Source organism: Grammomys surdaster, unplaced genomic scaffold (genome assembly GCF_004785775.1).
Source record: "Grammomys surdaster isolate TR1022 unplaced genomic scaffold, NIH_TR_1.0 183, whole genome shotgun sequence".
Taxonomy (NCBI): domain Eukaryota; kingdom Metazoa; phylum Chordata; class Mammalia; order Rodentia; family Muridae; genus Grammomys; species Grammomys surdaster.
The window spans coordinates 3477003-3486590 of NW_021604628.1; the positions used below are offsets into that span (position 1 = coordinate 3477003).

At 46.7% G+C, this 9588-nt stretch overlaps 1 protein-coding gene across 1 annotated transcript in view; it reads left to right on the forward strand.

Moving 5' to 3' along the window:
- The window catches only part of Trappc10 (trafficking protein particle complex 10), a 57597-nt gene that overhangs the window by 833 nt on the left and 47176 nt on the right, over window positions 1-9588 (forward strand). The window lies entirely within an intron of this gene.

Consider the following 9588-nt stretch of genomic DNA (forward strand, 5'->3'; position numbering starts at 1 on the left):
CTCATGGGAAGTATGGACAAGTTGTTTGACATTTTGACAGCTTTGCATTGCTGTCTCAAAGTACAGGCGTGATATTTGGCTGTTGGCAGGTCGGTATGTGCTTGACCTTAGGAATTTACCTTTTTTTTTTTTTTCTCTAAACAGGAAGCACTATTTGCAAAACCTGGTGCTAGGCCCCTGGGTTCCCAAGGTCTCCAGCACACCAGGCTCTGTTCTTTCTTTTGGGCCCTTGGCTAGATGAGCTCCTCCCAGGCCCTTCCTGTAACCTCCTAGACATTTCATATTTAAAGACTTTGCTCAATTTATTGTTAGATTAACTTTCTCAGGGAGATGGTTGTGTCTCCCATAAAGTTGGGAGACTTGCTTAGTTCAGCAGTCTTTTTTTTTCCCCAGAATGCTTGGCAACTGACAGCCTTGCCACACTTCACCTGCAGGCAGGTGGACAGATGTGGCAGAGCTGGTCTGAAGGCTGCCACACCCTGCCCAGGTGCTCCTCGATCCCCTCAGGGAAGTCGCATGTTTGGAGTCAGTGTGTTCCAGGTCCTGAGAACTTATCCCCAAGTACTATGCACAGTAGGAATTCTGGATGAATACTTCCCACCTATAGGGGCATCCACTTACTTGACTGCATTTCCCGACCCTTAGCTTTGAACATAGCTATTGTAACTTCCGTAGGCATTTTATCAGGACCCTTCTGAAGGTAAAGCTGCAAGCTCTGAGGTGTCGGGTGTGGCTAAAGAGAAAGGATTAGTTACTCTGGTAGTTAGTGCTTGGAAATGTGTGCTATTTAATAGCCTCTTACCTACCTGTGTGCAGGACAGCCACAGGGTGCCCTCCTGCAGGCCTGTTGGAGTTTGAGTGTTGGTGGGGGAATTCCCAGGGCTTTGGGGTAGCATCATAAGAAAGTGTGCTAATGGTGTCCCCAAGTTGGAGGGCACAGCTCTTCACTGGAGTTTCAGAAAACAAAGACATTTTAGAGAAAAGAAAAAGCAATCTCTTTAAAATAAAAGCTATTTTTTTTTTGACACTCAGGAAATCTGACTTAGCGTACATCCAATGGCATTTTTATGTTTCTGGGGCTGCAGCTTTGGCAAGCACTCATCCTGGTTCCACCTCATTCCTCCTTTATCTTGTTATGTTTTAAAGGAGAAGCTAATGACCGAAATTCTGAAGTCTACCCAAAGGCCAGTTCACTCTTAACGTCAGTGCTGTGTATTATGGTTCTCTTAGTGTTTGCTCCCCAAACAATCTGTTCCATCTTATGCAAAAAAAAAATAAAAATGAAAATGAAAATAAAAAATCGTACCTTAGATCTCCTTCAACACTCATCTAGCCAGTCTGAGTTCACTTTAAAAAGCAGAGCTCATGTTTTTCATTGCGTGTGTGTGTGTGTGTGTGTGTGTATGTGTTCTTGTATGGTGTATGTGCAGGCTCGTGTACCCATGGAGAACAGAGATCAGTCTCAGGAGTTGGTCCACCTGAGCTGTCTACTGTCTACCTGGGCTTTTTGTTGTTTGTTTGTTTGTTTGTTTGTGTCTTCATACAGTGTCTCTCCCTGGAACCTGGGCTTCACCAGCTAGGCGAGTCTGGCTAGCTGGTAAGCTCTAGAAATAATACCTGTATCCACCTCCCCATTGCTGGGATTACAAGCCTGTCACCATGGCAGGCTTGTCACGGGCTCTAGAGACCCAAACTTGGTTCCTCATGCTTCCTGGGCAAGCATTTTATGAGCTGTCTTTCCTTCCCAGCCTCTGGACAGTGACTGGTGCTAGATTAGGGGTGTGAGAGGAACGGAAATTTCTCAAAGCTGGGGTCAAAAGTCGGGGGAGACAGAATCGAGTCTTCCTTGAAAATGTTCCCGAGTTATTTTAATAATGTTTTGAGAATGCATAGAAGTTTCAGTAGGTTTTAACCATCATTGGAAGATTTAAAACATCCTGCCTTGTGGGCTATGGTAGAGAGAGATTACCTCTGCTGAGAGGATCCGTGTGGTACAGGGTGCCAGCTGAGCAGCTGGGGAAACCCACTGCAGTGGCTTGGATGATGAATCACGTAGTCAGAATAATCTGATGCTTACCATAAAAATTATTAATCATGAGAAATGCTCAGCGATACTGAAAACCAGCTGATCCATTTGTTTACAGTTTAGGTTTTAGCTTAGTTTCTCTCTCTTCCTCAAAACCAGGTTTCTTTGTTTTAGGGAAAAAAAAAAGGCATGTTCTTGTTACTGTGTGCTCATTCAGTGACGACAGTTGACGTCCTCTAGTCTGTAGCTTTCCTCTGTGACTAGCACATGTGGTCACCTTGGAACGATGAAACGTATAATAGATAATGGCCCTCTCCAGATGATTGGCCATCAGCAGGGATGGATCTAGCACTGTAAATTTTGAAAGGAGAAAGAAGAGGGCGGAAACAAGCCAATCTGCGTGCAGAGTTTTGTACCTGATTGGAGTTGAACTTTCCCCTATAGACGAGAGTTTATAGATTCGGATTTCCTACCCAGTTGGAAAGTACAAAAATAAAGTAACTGTCAAGTGTGCTTTCTTAGAGTAAACGTAAGTCCAGGTGGGAGTGGCTGAGCAGTGGGAGGAGCCTGAAGAGGTCTGCAGGCAAGCCAGGCAAGAGGAGGGCATCAGCACTCACCTGCCCACTCCCGAAGCGGAGGGGATGGAACCCAGGCTCTCACACTCGCCAGCAAGTGCTCAGCTCTGGGGCTGTGGAGTCAGCCCCATCTTGACTTTTTCTCACTAAGATGCCCAGTCTCGTCTTGAATTTGGTTCTTTTGCTTAAGCCTCTCAAATGACTGAGATCACAGGACGGCTACCACAAGCCTAATACAGTTAGGAGGACTTGTGTCTTCCGGACCATTTGGGCATTTTTATTCTTGAGGGACCTCAGCTGTGAAATGGATAGTTAGTTTAGAGGAAAGAATGCATGCAGAAGAAGCTAAGAAGAGATCCCTAAACCTTTTCTGGTCTCAGTGCCTTGAATGTCACAGCTGTTTAAGGCACCTGGTCATTGCATTTAGTAAGCCCTTCAGTCTGTCCTAGCAGTCACAGCCGGGTGGTTGTACTAGGAGAGTTCTTTGCTGGCACACAGTGTGGTCACATGGACGACATGGTTTAGTGTGACTGCGGAGTCTCGAGAGATGTCACAGACTGATGTCCAACAGCTTTCCTCTCACTTGGTGACCTCTGTGCCCACCTGCAGGTGAGGAGGAGAGAAACTCCAGGCCGAAGCATCTTTCTGGGTCTCTTTCCTCCTAGCTGCTTCAGAATGTCGCCTGCATCCCGTCTTTTCTTGCCTGTTGTACTCTAGCTGCACCCTGTCTGTGTCTGCTCCCAACACTAGCTGTCCGTCTACTTACAGTACTTGAGTATTTGTTTTCAAGTCACAGTTGATGACTTTGACTCCCCACACCCCCCTTACGTCTGATTCAGTCTCAGGAAAACCTGTTTTTTTTTTGTTTGAAATACATCTAGTATTCAGTCACCTTTCCCACCTTTATGGTGGCCACATCACAGGCCTTTCTTTCTGTCTGTGGTCTGCAGAGAAGTCAGAACACACCTCAGCTCAGGCGCCTCCACTGGCTCACTTCCTTTACAGAATAAGTTTCCCAAGGCTAGGGATGGCCCAGTGGTGCATGCTTTCTTAGCCTAAGCAAGGCCCTGAGCTCTACCCTAGCACCACTCAAACCAAAACCAGAATAACCTTCAAAAGCCTCCGAAACTAGCCTCTAACTCTACCCAGAACTGTAGAGCCTGTACTGCCCCTGGCCCAGTGGTCTTGGTCCCCTACCTCCCTCTTTTCCCAGCCTCTGGTATCTGCTCAAATGTGGCTGAACCCCGGGTCTGCTTTGCCTCCCACACCCCACTCGTGATTGGGATCCTGCTGACTTCACCCATTTTTCTTGGCTCAAAGCTCCTAACATAAATATTTGTTTTAGTCTTTGCTTATTGTTTCTCTTCACTTGAAGTCCAGGCTAGAGTGTAAAGCCTCACGACATGGGGCTGGCTCTGTGGTTCACTGCTGTGTCCTTGGCACCTTGAAGATCACTTGGCAAGTACTGGGTGCTGAGTCTGTTTGTGGAGTAGATTGAGTTCAGTGAGCACGCATTCTCTCAGGGAACATCCTGCTGGGTGTCTCTTAGTGCTTCCATGAGGTAGACCCTCTAATGCCATAGTGTTCTTTCCTTCTGAACACTAAGTGCTGTGTGGAAACGCCTGGGGACTACCTGCCTTGTTCTTAGGGAAACCAAATTTGTGCATAATGTTTGGACTTTTAACCAGGGGAATACATGTCTGTCCAGTAAAGGAAAGCTAACCAGTATGCTAGGGGGCATTTGGAAAGATCTTGGCAGCTGTGTTTAGGTACCTTTTTTTGTTTTCTTAAGTACAAGTCAGAGCACGTTTGACATCACAACCAAACCAAGGCCTGCTGTCCTAGGCTGGGCCTCGTGCTGTGAGGCCCACCTGGCATTTAGAAGAGGCCTCATATATCGTTGTAATTCCAATAATCTGCAAGATCACATCCAACACACAGTCTCTGCATTTGGTGTCTTTGATAGACATAGTGCGTTGGTTCATCCTCTGTCAGCAGTTGGTCCCAATGATGGCTGGACAGAATGCCACTGTATGAGCAGTCTGTCCCTCACTTGTCTGGTCACTGGTTGGGTTATTTCTACATTTGGCTCTTGTAATTCTGCCGCATATCTTTGTGTGGACATTTTTATTTCATAGAGGATTCTAGGAGAATGGCTGTGTCACATGGTGAGCTTATGTTTAGCTTTTTAGGAAAGTGCCAACTCTTCCCAAAGTGGTTATACTGTTTAACATCCTTGGCAGTGTGCGGCTTCCCACATCCTCACTCGCAGCCTGTTGTCTGCCTTTTTTACCGTTGTGGAAGATTCCTCTATCTTGTTTGTCCTGAGGCAGTCTCACTCTTTCTGTGTAGCCCAGGTTGGCCTGTAACTGGAGATCTTCCTGACTCAGTCTCCAGATGACAAGTGCCCAGCATGCAGCCCTTAGTGAAATGTTTATTAAAGTGTTTTGTTCATTTTAAATTGTATTATTGAGTTGCAAAACTCAATTCTATTTTCCAGATACTATGTCTTGTTATCGGTTTCACATTTGAAGGTATTTTCTCTTAAATGTCTTGTTTCTCCCTCACCCCCCCCAGTGTGTGTGTGTGTGTGTGTGTGTGTGTTGATTATGTATGTGTGAAGGAGAGAGACTGATGTAGTGTTGCGTGTCTTCTGTACCTTATCTTCTGAGAGAGGGTCTCTTACGGAACCTGGTGCTCCTTGACTGGCTACAGTAGACAACTGACAGGTGTGTTCAGAGCTCTGCTGTGGTCCCCGCCACCCACGATCCTGTGTGCTAGAATTATAGACACACCGCAGGCAGCCAGCCACAGCCACCTTTGACCCTGCCTAGCCTTGCAAGGCAGGCACTTTACCCACTGAACCATCTCTCCAGCGCCTCTTTCTTTTGTTAGAACAATCCATGTATAGTTAGCATGGTGGTTCGCAACCTTCTTAATGCTGCGACCCTCTAATGCATTCCTCATGTCGTGGTGACCCCCAACCATAAAAATATTTCATTGCTACTTCATAACTGTCACTTTCCTCCTGTTAGGAATCGTGATGTAAATATCTGATATGCAGGATCGCTGGCTGATAAGTGACCCCTGTGGAAAGGTCATTTGACTCCCAAAGGGGTTGTGACCCCCAGATTGAGAAGTGCGGACTTAGCACATGGCAGAGAGCAGTGGTGGATGAGGGACAGCCTGTGAGGCTTGAACACTGAGGTGTCCTTGCTCAATGAGAGTAGGCTGCATTTCAGTGGGACCGCAATTTCCTGGTGTGTAATTCTTGCATGTAAACAAGGACAGTCCTGATTGGTTAGTGTTTGGTTAGGGTGAACTACAGCGTATGCAATCTCCCTCACGCAGCTGGAGCAGCTCTGTGGTATAGGGTTGCTTCTGATGTCTTTGGTGAACTGTTCTCCATTCCTCAGTTTGGGTGGAATGGAGCTGTGTACCAGGCTTACGTTGGGGGACATTGCCCTTTCTGACATCTCATTCACAGCCTTCCTTCACATTGCCACCCTCTGCCCAATAGAGCTATGAACCCAGTCTTGGGGGATTGGTTGGAAGTCTCTTTTTCAGTAGCCTCTTGGAGCTGAGCAAGGGGGCTGCATGCCTGGCTCTGTCTTAGCTGATGACCTTGGCAGGAGTTCCTGGCAGGCCATGAAAGGAGAACCGTACTTGGAGCAGTTTTGGTAGAAGGTCTGCATTGTCTAGTCCAGGAGGCTTATGGGAAGTGGGGCTCCCAGTGCCAGGGGGTGAATGTTGTCAGAGTGTCACATGGGCTAGAACTGTTGAACCGTGGAAGACACAGCCTGACCACAGGAGTCCTGAGCAGCTCCGATTAGGGAAGGATGAAGACCAAGGTGCATGTGTGTCTGGTTGGTGAGGCAGTGGGGAGGAGCTTGGGTTCCACAAAGGTGTGTGTAGTCCTCCGGATCTGAGCATGCTCTGAAGGGACTATTGAGCTATGCAGTTGTTCAGTGGTACCCAGGAAGGCGGAGGACATGACTGCCCCCAAAGGGGTCAGTCAGGGTGTCCTAATGCTTCGACCTGTACAAGAAGGATGTGGAGAAGGGACTGAGCTCAGGGGAGCAAGTCTCTCAGGGGAGCTAGGGTCTCTTTTGAAGACAAAGTATAGGTCTTTAGTTGATTCCCGCTTCGATGGGGTACTCTTTCATCTCCTGTGCTTTGTGGGAAATGGATTTTTCCCTGCACAGATGAACAGAATCCTAACAACTCTGGAGCTGTTTACATCAGCTAAAGTGGCCACCTGAACGATGCCTTTATGAGCCTTTAGAAGTGCCAGCCCCTGGCTGACCCAGGTCAGGAAGAGAGTCTGGGCAGTGCTTGTGGAAATTGCTTTGGGATATTGCTGGATATTTTACTCTTTGTCATGTTCTCTGGTTGGGTGTTTAAGACCATGTTGGTGGCCCTACATTAACCTCCTTGTTATGGTCACTCAAGACTCCTTTGGACTTCCTCATGGACTTAGGAGGAGTCCCCTGTCTCTTTTTAATCACTCATGGCATCTGAGGTGGTTTGGGGGCTTGCTGACTCCATGGGTTCCTCGAAAGCAGTAAGGGGCTTTCCTTCTGGAGGACCCTCTTTGTAGGAGGTATGCTGCTCTGTGTCCAGCCTCTGCATCTCCAGTCCTCTCAGCTCAAGACGACAGTGACTTATCAGAGCTGTAGCCCCTTTTATAGGGGTTACAAAGACTGCTCAGTGGTCAAGAGGCAACCCAGGACCCATGTTGGATAGTTCACAGCTACCTATAACTCTATCTCTGGGGACCCAACACCCTCTTCTGGATTCTGCAGGCACACACACATATATGATTGTACATACAGACACACACACAGACACACACACACACACACACACACACACACGTGCGCGCACACTAAATAAAAAGAAAAATAAATAAAAAGAAATCTTAGAAAATGTAAATTTTTAAAAACATAGCTACAAAAATTATACTTAAATTGTACTTTAAAATTTTAAAAACAAACAAACAAACAAACAAACGTATGAGATAGTGAATTTTAACTTGTTGTATCTTTTTGAGGCAAACTCTGTTTGGCCCAGGCTGACTTCAAAGTCATGATCCTCCAGTCTCTGTCTCTGAGTACTGGGCTAATAACACCACTATACCTGGCCTCCTCTGTCCTAACTGTCAAAGTATTGTCTGAATTAGTATTCAAATAAATTTTTTTTTTTGGGGGGGGGGTTTTCGAGACAGGGTTTCTCTGTGTAGCCCTGGCGGTCCTGGAACTCACTCTGTAGACCAGGCTGATCTCGAACTCAGAAATCCGCCTGCCTCTGCCTCCCAAGTGCTGGGATTAAAGGTGTGCAACACCACCGCCCGGCTTTTAATTTTTTTTTATTTTATGTGTATCTTATGTATATTATTTGCCTGGGTATATGTCTGTGCAGTGCATGTGTGCAGTGCAGCAGAAGCCAGAAGCAGATATCAGATCCCCCCCAACAACTGGAGTTACAGATGTTGTTAGCCATCACTGGTGCTGAGATTTGACCCTGGGTCCTATGGAAGAACAAACTGCTTTTAACAGCCAAGCCATCTTCCAGCCTTCCAAATGAAGTTTTTAAGTAAGCTAATTCCCTTAGAACCTCTGCTCTCCGGTTCTTTTTGCTTTCCGGTTTTAGCAGCTCTATCTCAGCCATCCCTGAAAGTTCTCACTGTCTGGTCAGCCTGATCGAGGAGCTCAGCACTGTGTTCCTTTTTGTTTAGCTCTTGCGAGACTGCCTCATTACCTGCGTGCACTCCTCCAGCAGGCACGTGATGTCCTCGTGTCTCTCCCTACCTCCTAAAGTGGGAGATTCTAATTTGCACATTTTTCTTTTGTATTAAAAGGAATATTTAAGTTAGAAGCATTTATACACGCGTATTTCTAGTGCTCGGCACACTTGCCTCTTCCCCTTCACAGAGCTGTCTTCAGAGTGGCTTACTGTTCTCTTTAGGGACAGCTCTCTCTCCCTGGGTCATGAGCATCCTTGGTGTGTTTGGCCACTTGCTGCTACTTCGTTAGAGAGTGCACTTTTATCTCTGACCAGTTTACTCAGAGCCTCGCTTTCTGAGGCAAGGAGCTTGGCTTGATTCTTGACTGTTGAGTTCTCGGTTCGTGCCTCTGATCTACAGTCACCGTCATTCAAGGAGCCCTGCGTCCTTTCAATAGGAGTGGAGTCTGCAGACTTACCTTGATGTGAATGTTTGTCATCAGGCTTCTTCAGTGGGGTCTCTTTGTATTTTAAAGATGGTCTTAGTTAGAATTCAAGACTGCAAGCCTTTATTTACTCAACTATTCTATCTCTTGTACATTCTTTTTTTTTTTTTTTTTCTGGGAAAACCCCCCTGCATCCGTGACACTGTCTGTAATCGAGTATACTGAGGCACAGGCAGCATTGACATTAGATCAGGCCTACAGTCAGCTAGCTGTTACAGTGTGTACAGCAGTGTGTGTGGGTTCTTTGCAAGAACTGTGCCACCTCAGATTGGTGACTTGAGCATTGGCAGGGGTTGGTGTCTACTGCGATTCTGGGACAAGTCTCTCAGATGTAAGGGACAACTGAATTCTACCTTTTACCCTGGCATCGCCTTTACCTAAGCATCCCATTGCAACTTTAAAAAAAAAGGCTTATCCCTTTATTGGAAATAACTTAGTTTGACAGAATGGCTCGGTGGGTAAAGGCACCTGCTTGAGTTTGATCCCTTGGACCCAGATAGTGGAAGAAGAGAACCAACTCCTGCAGGCTGACCTCTGACCTCAACATGCACACTGTGGCTCATGTGCAGTCGTCGTCCCCCCAATAAATTTTTTTTAAAAATCAATTTAAACATTTTTAAAAAGAATGTTACCATTTCCCATTCTCAGGTGAGCGATTGCTGACTCCAGTGGTTTTTCTACCTCTCTTTCCCCACATTGTGTGCTGTGCTGTGCCGTGCCGTGCCGTGCCGTGCCGTGCCGTGCCGTGCCGTGCCGT